Consider the following 8,256-nt stretch of genomic DNA (forward strand, 5'->3'; position numbering starts at 1 on the left):
TTCTTGAGTTCGCATCATCACCTATACGTGGCTCAAGTTGCCACCATACTGGTGAGGCTGGGGAACTGCCTAGCAGTTCAGAAAGAAGGAACAGTGTAACCATCTAGTTAAGTAGGTGCCCCAATTGTGATGATTAGCTGCGATGATCTGGATGAGGACCAGCAACTAGTAGGGACCAACTGAGCAACTTTATAACTAGCCCAACACTCCATCTCTGCATGAAGCCTCAGCAGAGCCCAGAGCTCTCAACAGAGCCCCAATCTGCAGCATGCATTATTCCAATCCTTCCCCCACAACAGGGCTCAGGGATGGGAGGCCTCACACAGCCAGATGGGGGCTGCATCTCCTGGTTTGGTATTCCCCAGGATTACTGTTACCACTGTTCCTGATTTTGAAGGAACTGAAGCTAAGGCAGGACCCCAGTCAGGAGCCCCCTTCAAAATCAGTCAGACTGAGGTTCTCCTTCTCAGGAAATATCATCCAGTTGTGGTCTGGTCCTGGCAGGAAGGTGGTTACAAAAAACATGGAAAAATCAGAGAGGTCTAATTCCCCCTTCCACTCTGGTGCAGCCCCTAAGCCCCAGGGATGTCAAACATAAGGCCCATTGGTCGGATGCGGCTATCAGATGCTCTTTATCCAGCCCTCAATTTCTCCTAGTACCATCATCAGCTGCTCTCTGCTGCTAACCTGTGCTGATATGTAACTGCTGAAAGGGCGGACTGTGTGATGATTGAGCTCTCCCATATCTTGAAAATATGATCAAGATTTTAAGAAAACATCAAGATATTTTCTTTTCTGTCATTTGCAGCTAATGAGAAATGAGCAGCTAATGCAGCTTATGTGAGAAAAGGGGCTTATTTCTGGTCATGACCTGCATAATGACATCACTTCCAGCCCTAAGCACAGTGTTATTCAAACTGTGAGGTGTGGTTCCTTAGGGAGGCGCCAGGAACTCAAAGGGGAGGGGATGTCCTCTCACAGTGATACAGTCACACCCCTGGGCAGAATATGAGCCTGTCTTCTGCCCTTCTGCGCTTTTTTTTAAATGGGAGTTGCTCAGCTTCGAGAGTGGCTGCTGCCGCCCCGCCCTCTTCTCCCTCCACTCCGAGGCCGCCGCCTTCTGTGTTCGCTGCATGTTGTTTCCAAAACTCCAATCCCCATCTGGCAAGTAGCGAGCATGCTCAGTTTGCAGTCCTTGTCCTTGCTGACCATCAGAAAGAAACCTTCCTTGATCTTTGTCTGGTTGGTTCCTAGTTCCCAGCCTGGGATCGCTTCTCATCAAAGTGAAATCTCTCTTTTCAACCCCTCCCTCTTCCACCCCCCCTTTCGATCTCCAAACCTTCCTGCTTTCCTCCCCCTCCCCAAATAAAATGCTTCCTATTTTATCAATCACCAGGGGTCTTAAAGTTGTTTCCATGCAGTTGGCGGGGGGGGGGGGGGAAGAGAAGCACCCACATTACTTGGCCAGGAGCAGAAAAAGGGTACTGTTTTAAAAGTGATTTATTAATCTTGTTTGACTGAATAGGAGAGGCTGTATTTTTAAAGTGATGAATCTTGCTATTTGAAGGGAATACTTATCAGCCATTGATGAAGTGATTGCCAGCCCAATCCTATCCACACTTTCCTGGGAGAAACCCCCATTGACTCTAATGGGACTTACTTCTGAGTAGGCATGTGTAGGATTGGACTGTGCATCTCCTAGTATAGAAGACAAATCAGCTTCCTAACCAAACCCTTATCAGCTCTGATATATTTTCATGGTCTGTTTTTGTTTTCCCCACCAGCTGCTGGAAAAATTAAATTAAATTAAATTAATAAAGGGTTCAATCCTATTCAAGGAGAATGGGAGAAATGACTAGTTGGATTGGGGTCCACAGAGGTGTGTGTGTGTAATGTTGGTCAGACAGGTTGTTCACAAAGTTCATTTGATAAAACAATTCTATTGCTATGCTTACAAAGTTTAAAAAAATGAGTCCTCCTGGACCAGAAAAAATCTACCTACTCCAGCATCCTGTCTCCAACAGTGATCAGCAGCTGATCATTTATAAAGCATGTATATTGCTGTGTATTAATAATATATTTTTAAGATCTGCATTTAATTAATGATATGATTAATATAATTAATATAGTTAATATTTCTGGCCACTTGCTGTTTAATGATGTCACTTCCAACCCTCAGGAACATGATGGGGAGTCATGGCCAAAAGCCATGGGGGGTCAAGGGATCCACTGGCCGGAAAAGTTTGAGTACCACTGCCTAAGTAGGACAGCATCAAAAATGCTATTTGGCCCACTGAATGAAATACTCACTGAAGGGTTTGACCTCTCCTGCCTTAAGACATGGCTTCCCAACCATTCAGTGTTTACAGAAAGAAAGATCCCCCCATTTCTCTGTTCACATTTTACACTCTGCCACTTCCCCTTTCTATTATCACTTCCACTGAAACATCATTTGTGGAAAGCAATGTGTGATAGAATGCTAGAGACACAATAGGCAGCAGGCCTCCTGGGCGCAAGTCCACAGGGAAATCAATTTGTGTGAAGCAGCTTTCCATGGAAAGAGAAGGGTCGTAGGAATATGAAGGAAATTGCTGCATCAAGACTAGTACTTGTCCTATGGACACACCATGTCATGTAGACCCCTAAACAAACATGGTTGCAAACCCAAACAGATACCATGACTGATAAACATGCATGACTTTGTCCCCAGTGAGAACAGTCAGGAGATAAAGAAAATAAAACTGAAATCATTGTTTGGGTAAACATGGCCAAAGGCTGCACAGCTCTTTCAGACAGATTAGACTGTCCTTTCTTCTGAATCTCAGCTTCGGGGCTGGAAGACCAGATGCCAGCCATCTGTGAGCTGCATAAGGTTATGGCCCACCAGTTGGCACCCACTAACTAGTCTTTCTAGCCATTATTTCCTGAAAGTTTCTAATTTTATTTTTCAAGGGCATGGTCAATTTAATATTTAATGTTAAATGGCTTCAAGCAATAAATAAATGCGTAGGAAGTGCCAAGTTTTATACCCTGTAAGGGCTGGTCCTGGCAACCAAAGCCGGACATTCAGGGTGCAATCCTAACCCCTTATGTCAGTGCTTTCCAGCCCAAGCAGTTTCCAGCACTGACATAAGGACAATACAGCTCTAAGGGAAGGGAACAAACATTCCCTTTCTTTGAGGAGGCCTCCATGAGTGACACCCAACTGCAGGATGCAGCACACGTCCCATTGGCCAAAGCACTGACATAAGGGGTTAGGATTGCGCCCTGAAGATCTTGTTATGTTCCTGAACAATGCTCAGTTCTGGGTGTTGGCAAGACTCTGTGGGTCACAAGAAAGTTTCAGAGTGGCAAGGAAGTCATGAAAAGGCCTGTCTTTATGACTTTGCCACCTAAAATTAGTGCACAGACAGGAAGCCTGTAAGTCATAACTACATTCCCAGACAATCAAGGATAACAGGAGAAGCAACAATATCTTGTAGGTTGTATCTACATCTACACATGTAGATGTGAGCACATCTACACAAAAACCTAATTTAAGTTACATTTTTACACACACAGGTCTACAGGTGTACATAAAAAAAACTGTCTACAAAAGCCAGATTCCTAATTTATTTATTAATTATTTATATAATTTACACCCTGCCTTTCTACCCTACTAAAGGCACTCGCGACGGCTTACAAATACAATGATAAAATAATACTAAGAACACTGAGATATGATAAGACAATTAAAACATCATAAACTTGAATCATGATTAAAATGCGCTCATAAAAAAAACACCAGCTTTCCTCCCCCCCAGTGTCAGCATAAAAAAAACAAACTTCCCTGAGTCAAGAGGTCTTAAAACCCTGCTGAAAGGACTCATGAGAGGGAGCAATTCTCAATTCCAGGAGAAGAGTATTCCACAGGTGGGGCACCACCACCGAGAAGGCCCTATTTCTTGCTTCCAGAATAAAAGGTCCTCAGAACAAAAGCTACTATTGCCATTAAGGACAAAAACATAAGCATCCTAAATCTATTTAATAACGTTTTAGTACTAACTCAGAGTTATGTATGCAATGCCATCAAGGGCACAGCGGAGGTAGGCTTCCCAGGGTTACACCATTTATACCAGAGCTCTGCTGGGATTGAGTCAGGGCTCTTCATTTTAAATCATGATTATACTTGCTTCAGGTCACAAAAGTTTACAAACTGGTTCCTCAGCCTGTGTAAATCAACCCCACTCAACTGTCAAGATGACTTTCAAAGAAGGCAATGTTGCTTTGCGAATGCAGACTATTTATATAGGGACCAGGCTTTACAAATCTAATCATATGCGTAGCTCTATTTATACTGGAACTGCCATCAGTTTTTTTTTCTTTTTTCAGTATGATATTCTAGAAAGTCCCAGTAAAATAAGTGATGCATCCATGTTAATCATTCTTTCCCACATAAAGCAAGAAGGGAATGGTGAATGGTTTGCACTTCCTTTTCAAAGTTTTATCTTAACTGGAAAGTTGCACGGTCAAATGTAATAAGGAAAAAAGAATCAGTCATTAACATGGGCACAGTGAGAGTTCAATTATAAGGAGAAATTGCACAGAAATGATTGCCTTCTTGACTGTATTTACATGTCATTCACTCTTTTCAGCTCTCCAATGCATACCCCATTCACTCTCTCTATTTGGACCTGTGGGTCTCGAGCAGGGGTGCCCAAACCCCGGCCCGGGGGCCACTTGCGGCCCTCGGGGGCTCCCAATCTGGCCCTCAGGGAGCTCCCAGTCTCCAATGAGCCTCTGGCCCTCCGAAGACTTGCTGGAGCCCACGTTGGCCCAATGCAACTGCTCTCAGCATGAGGACGACTGTTCGACTGCTCTCCTGAGCTGTGGGACAAGGGCTCCCTCCACTACTTGCTGTTTCACGTCTGTGATGCAGCAGAGGCAGCAAAGGAAAGGCAGGCCTTGCTTTGTGCAAGGCCTTTTATAGGCCTTGAGCTACTGCAAGACCTTCATTCATTCATATAGGTTCAATCTCTTATGTTTATGTAAATTTATTCAAATTTTAAATGTAAATTAATTCATTTTTTCCCCGGCCCCCAATGCAGTGTCATAGAGATGATGTGGCCCTCCTGTCAAAATGTTTGGACACCCCTGGTCTAGAGCTGGGGACCCTGCCAGCAAGGCTCAGGAACCTGACTCTCTCTACCACCAAGGTATCTATCTAGTAGACAGAGAAGGCTGTTGGCCTCTATTGTACTGCAGTGCCCCCTCCCATTAAGGCCAGAATCAGTACTATTCCCCTTTCGCGCAATGGAAGGAATGACCAAAGGAGGCCTGTCGCTTGCTGCAGGTTCTTCCGTCTTTCAGATTTATTTTCATAAGTGGATGAATTTTGCAGGGATGTGGAAGCCTTTCACGAAGGGCCTAAGCCTCTGAAATGCCATCCAAATAAATGCCAGGATTTTCATTCTAAAGCTAATTAAAGTGTGATCATTTTGAAAGGCTTTGGCTGGTTCCGTCACGTTTGCGTGGCCGACTTGCATGAAACTCACAAGAAATTTAGAGGTGCTGCTGCTAGGTAAGGTCTTTGCCGTGTTTCGGAGAGATGGCGCAGTTGTCCAGTAGTAATAGATGTTCAAGCTATTAAGATTTTTATTTTCTGCCCAGTTCGAAACCAAGGTCAGAAGAACAGCTGGGGCGTGCTTCGAGTGCCAGTTTTTGACCTGCTTCTTCCTGGGTGGCAGCGGATTGGCTGCTTTGGGCTCCATGGTACCTGACAGTTGTGTCACAGTGGTGTGACACAGGGGGACAATTTCAAGCCAATCAGACCCACGGATGAGTGGGCCATCCAGTGGAAATGCTCCACTCACTGCAGTGCCTTGGCATGGAAGAGTCTACGGTGGAGGGTCAGCGACCAGGCAAGGTGCTGGCTGCAGCTGCAGGCACTGTGCTTGCTGCTGCAGTAATAAGCCCCACATTTGCTTACTCTGCACACGCCCGATCTTGTCTGATCTCGGAAGCTAAGCAGGGTCAGGCCTGGTTAGTACTTGGATGGGAGACCGCTTGGGAATACTGGGTGCTGTAGGCTTATACCATAGTCTTTCGAGACTGAAGGTTGCCAACCAGGGGGGCCCTCCAGGTGCAGGACCCAAATTGGTTAAATTGCCCTAAGGCAGGGGTGCTCAATAGGTGGATCGCGATCTACCGGTAGATCGCGAGGCAAAATGAGTAGATCGCGGAGTGCCGACCCCCCCCTTCAGGTGCCTCTGGGAGGAAACGCAATGTACTCAATGGGGCTTACTCCCAGGTAAGTGTGGCTAGAATTGCAGCCTCACAGCCTAATCCTAGGCATGTCTACTCAGGAGTAAGTCCTGTTATAATCAGTGGGGCTCAAGGTACACCAACATACATTGTACACATAAATGTTATATGTTATGATGGCGCGAACATTGTAAAAAAAAGCTCTGGTAGATCTCCAGGCCTTGCTGGGTTTCAAAGTAGCTCTCGAGCCAAAAAAGTGTGAGCACCCCTGCCCTAAGGCAAGCCCTGGGCTGGGATAGGCACACTCTATCTTTTATGGAGTGGCAGACTGAGTCAGGTGGAATGCCCGTATGCACATCTGAGGGAGGCAGGCAGCTAGGACAATTTCCTCCATCCTAGCAACCCACATGGGGTGTGTGTGTGTGTGTTCTGGGTTAGCTTCACCTTATTGCAGATGTTGCTCATTGAATAAAGTGGTTCGTATTCAATCTCAAGCCTGTCTCATTGGTAAATCTTACTGGCACTGATCTTAAAGAAACTTCCCTGGAAAATTTCAGAAAGACGGTTGTAGGAGTTCCCAGTGGAATCTATACTGAATGGCAACGTCTAATATTTCCATGTAATATAGTTTTCGATCCTGATTCAAAGCAAGATCAGCCTAAGCTCATTGGTGGGAAGTGTTCTGGGGTACTTGGGTTAAACTCCGAATCGGGAGGATATGCCTGGGTTCTGGTAACACACCGACAGAGAAAGACATAAATGAATCAAACACATAAAAACTAAGGAAATTGGATGGGGAGGAATGAATAATTCAGGAACAAGGGAATGAGAAGGAATCTATTGATTTAAACACACTGAAAGCTTCTCAAACACACTTCACTTCAGGAGAGAATTCACACAGGGCAGAGAAAACACCAAGCCTATGACCTATGCTTTCCTCCCCACTTTTTCATTATTGCTTCCTAAGAATCACATTGATTGGAAGAAGAAGCATCAACTGGAAGCTTTCATCCAGCTTGCCCCACTGGCTCTTCAGAACTGTCAACTACATTGTCTCTTGGCTGTCTTTTCCCTTCTCCCTGTAACTATTTAGGGGACTCCTATACAGTGGGCCCTCAGTATTCGCGGACTCGGCATCCACAGATTCCACCAACTCACACCTCAGAAGGCCTCCAGGATGCAACCAGAAGCTACTGTACCCCATAGGGAATTTTTGGCTGCTGGAAGTCGCTTTGGTGTAAGGCGACATTTGTCCCCTTGCCCTGGGGTAAGACCCTGCAGCTGCAATGGGTCAATTCAGATTTGCAACAGCAATTTGCACCAGCACAAGTTTGTGTTGATCCATGCAGGCAGATCAGGCTCAGGAAGGGGGTTTGGATATGGCCCAGTCCTCCCACCCCTGCCCCTGCCATAGCTCTGTTCTACCCTCTGCCTACCTTGTTCGACCCCCTCCCCCTGTGCTGGACTGGTGGGTCTCCCAAGGACCACTGACACCAGCAGGAAGGCTCTGGCCTTCCCGCCGGCATGCCTGGGCCTTGTGCTGTTGCAAAGTGCTCTAGAGCACACTGTTCCTTCAGCTCTTCCCACCTGTCATCAGCTGTCACACCTGACTGACTGCCCTCACTTGCTTCCACAAGCTAAGAGCATCCCGCGCCTTAAAGAGCTAAGAGCATCCCGAGCACCACCAATCCCTAAGGAGCTCCTTTTCCCACCATCCAATAAGAAGAGTTGTTTTTTGCATCCCCCTTTCAGCCTCAAGCTCTCACCTCTCATAACTGTTTCTTTTTCCAAACATCACTCTAAATATGGTTACTGAGAACACATTATAAATATCTTTCAAAATAAATCTGCATTCACTTACAACAATATTACTTCATTTTGTCACTTTCAGCTCCGTTCTCTCCACTGATTTGGTACTATGTTCTCTCTACTATTGCCTTCCCAGCCTTTATGTACATTGAGAGATTCACAGGATCTGTAGTCACCACTTCACCCAAAGCCCCGACTCATCTC

At 45.7% G+C, this 8,256-nt stretch overlaps 1 pseudogene; it reads left to right on the forward strand.

Annotated features, from left to right (window-relative positions):
* Window positions 1-5,952: 5,952 nt before the first annotated feature.
* On the forward strand, window positions 5,953-6,070 carry LOC136662974 (5S ribosomal RNA; annotated as a pseudogene).
* Window positions 6,071-8,256: the final 2,186 nt, after the last annotated feature.

The sequence above is a fragment of the Tiliqua scincoides genome, chromosome 11 (assembly GCF_035046505.1).
Source record: "Tiliqua scincoides isolate rTilSci1 chromosome 11, rTilSci1.hap2, whole genome shotgun sequence".
NCBI classification, from domain to species: Eukaryota; Metazoa; Chordata; class Lepidosauria; order Squamata; family Scincidae; genus Tiliqua; species Tiliqua scincoides.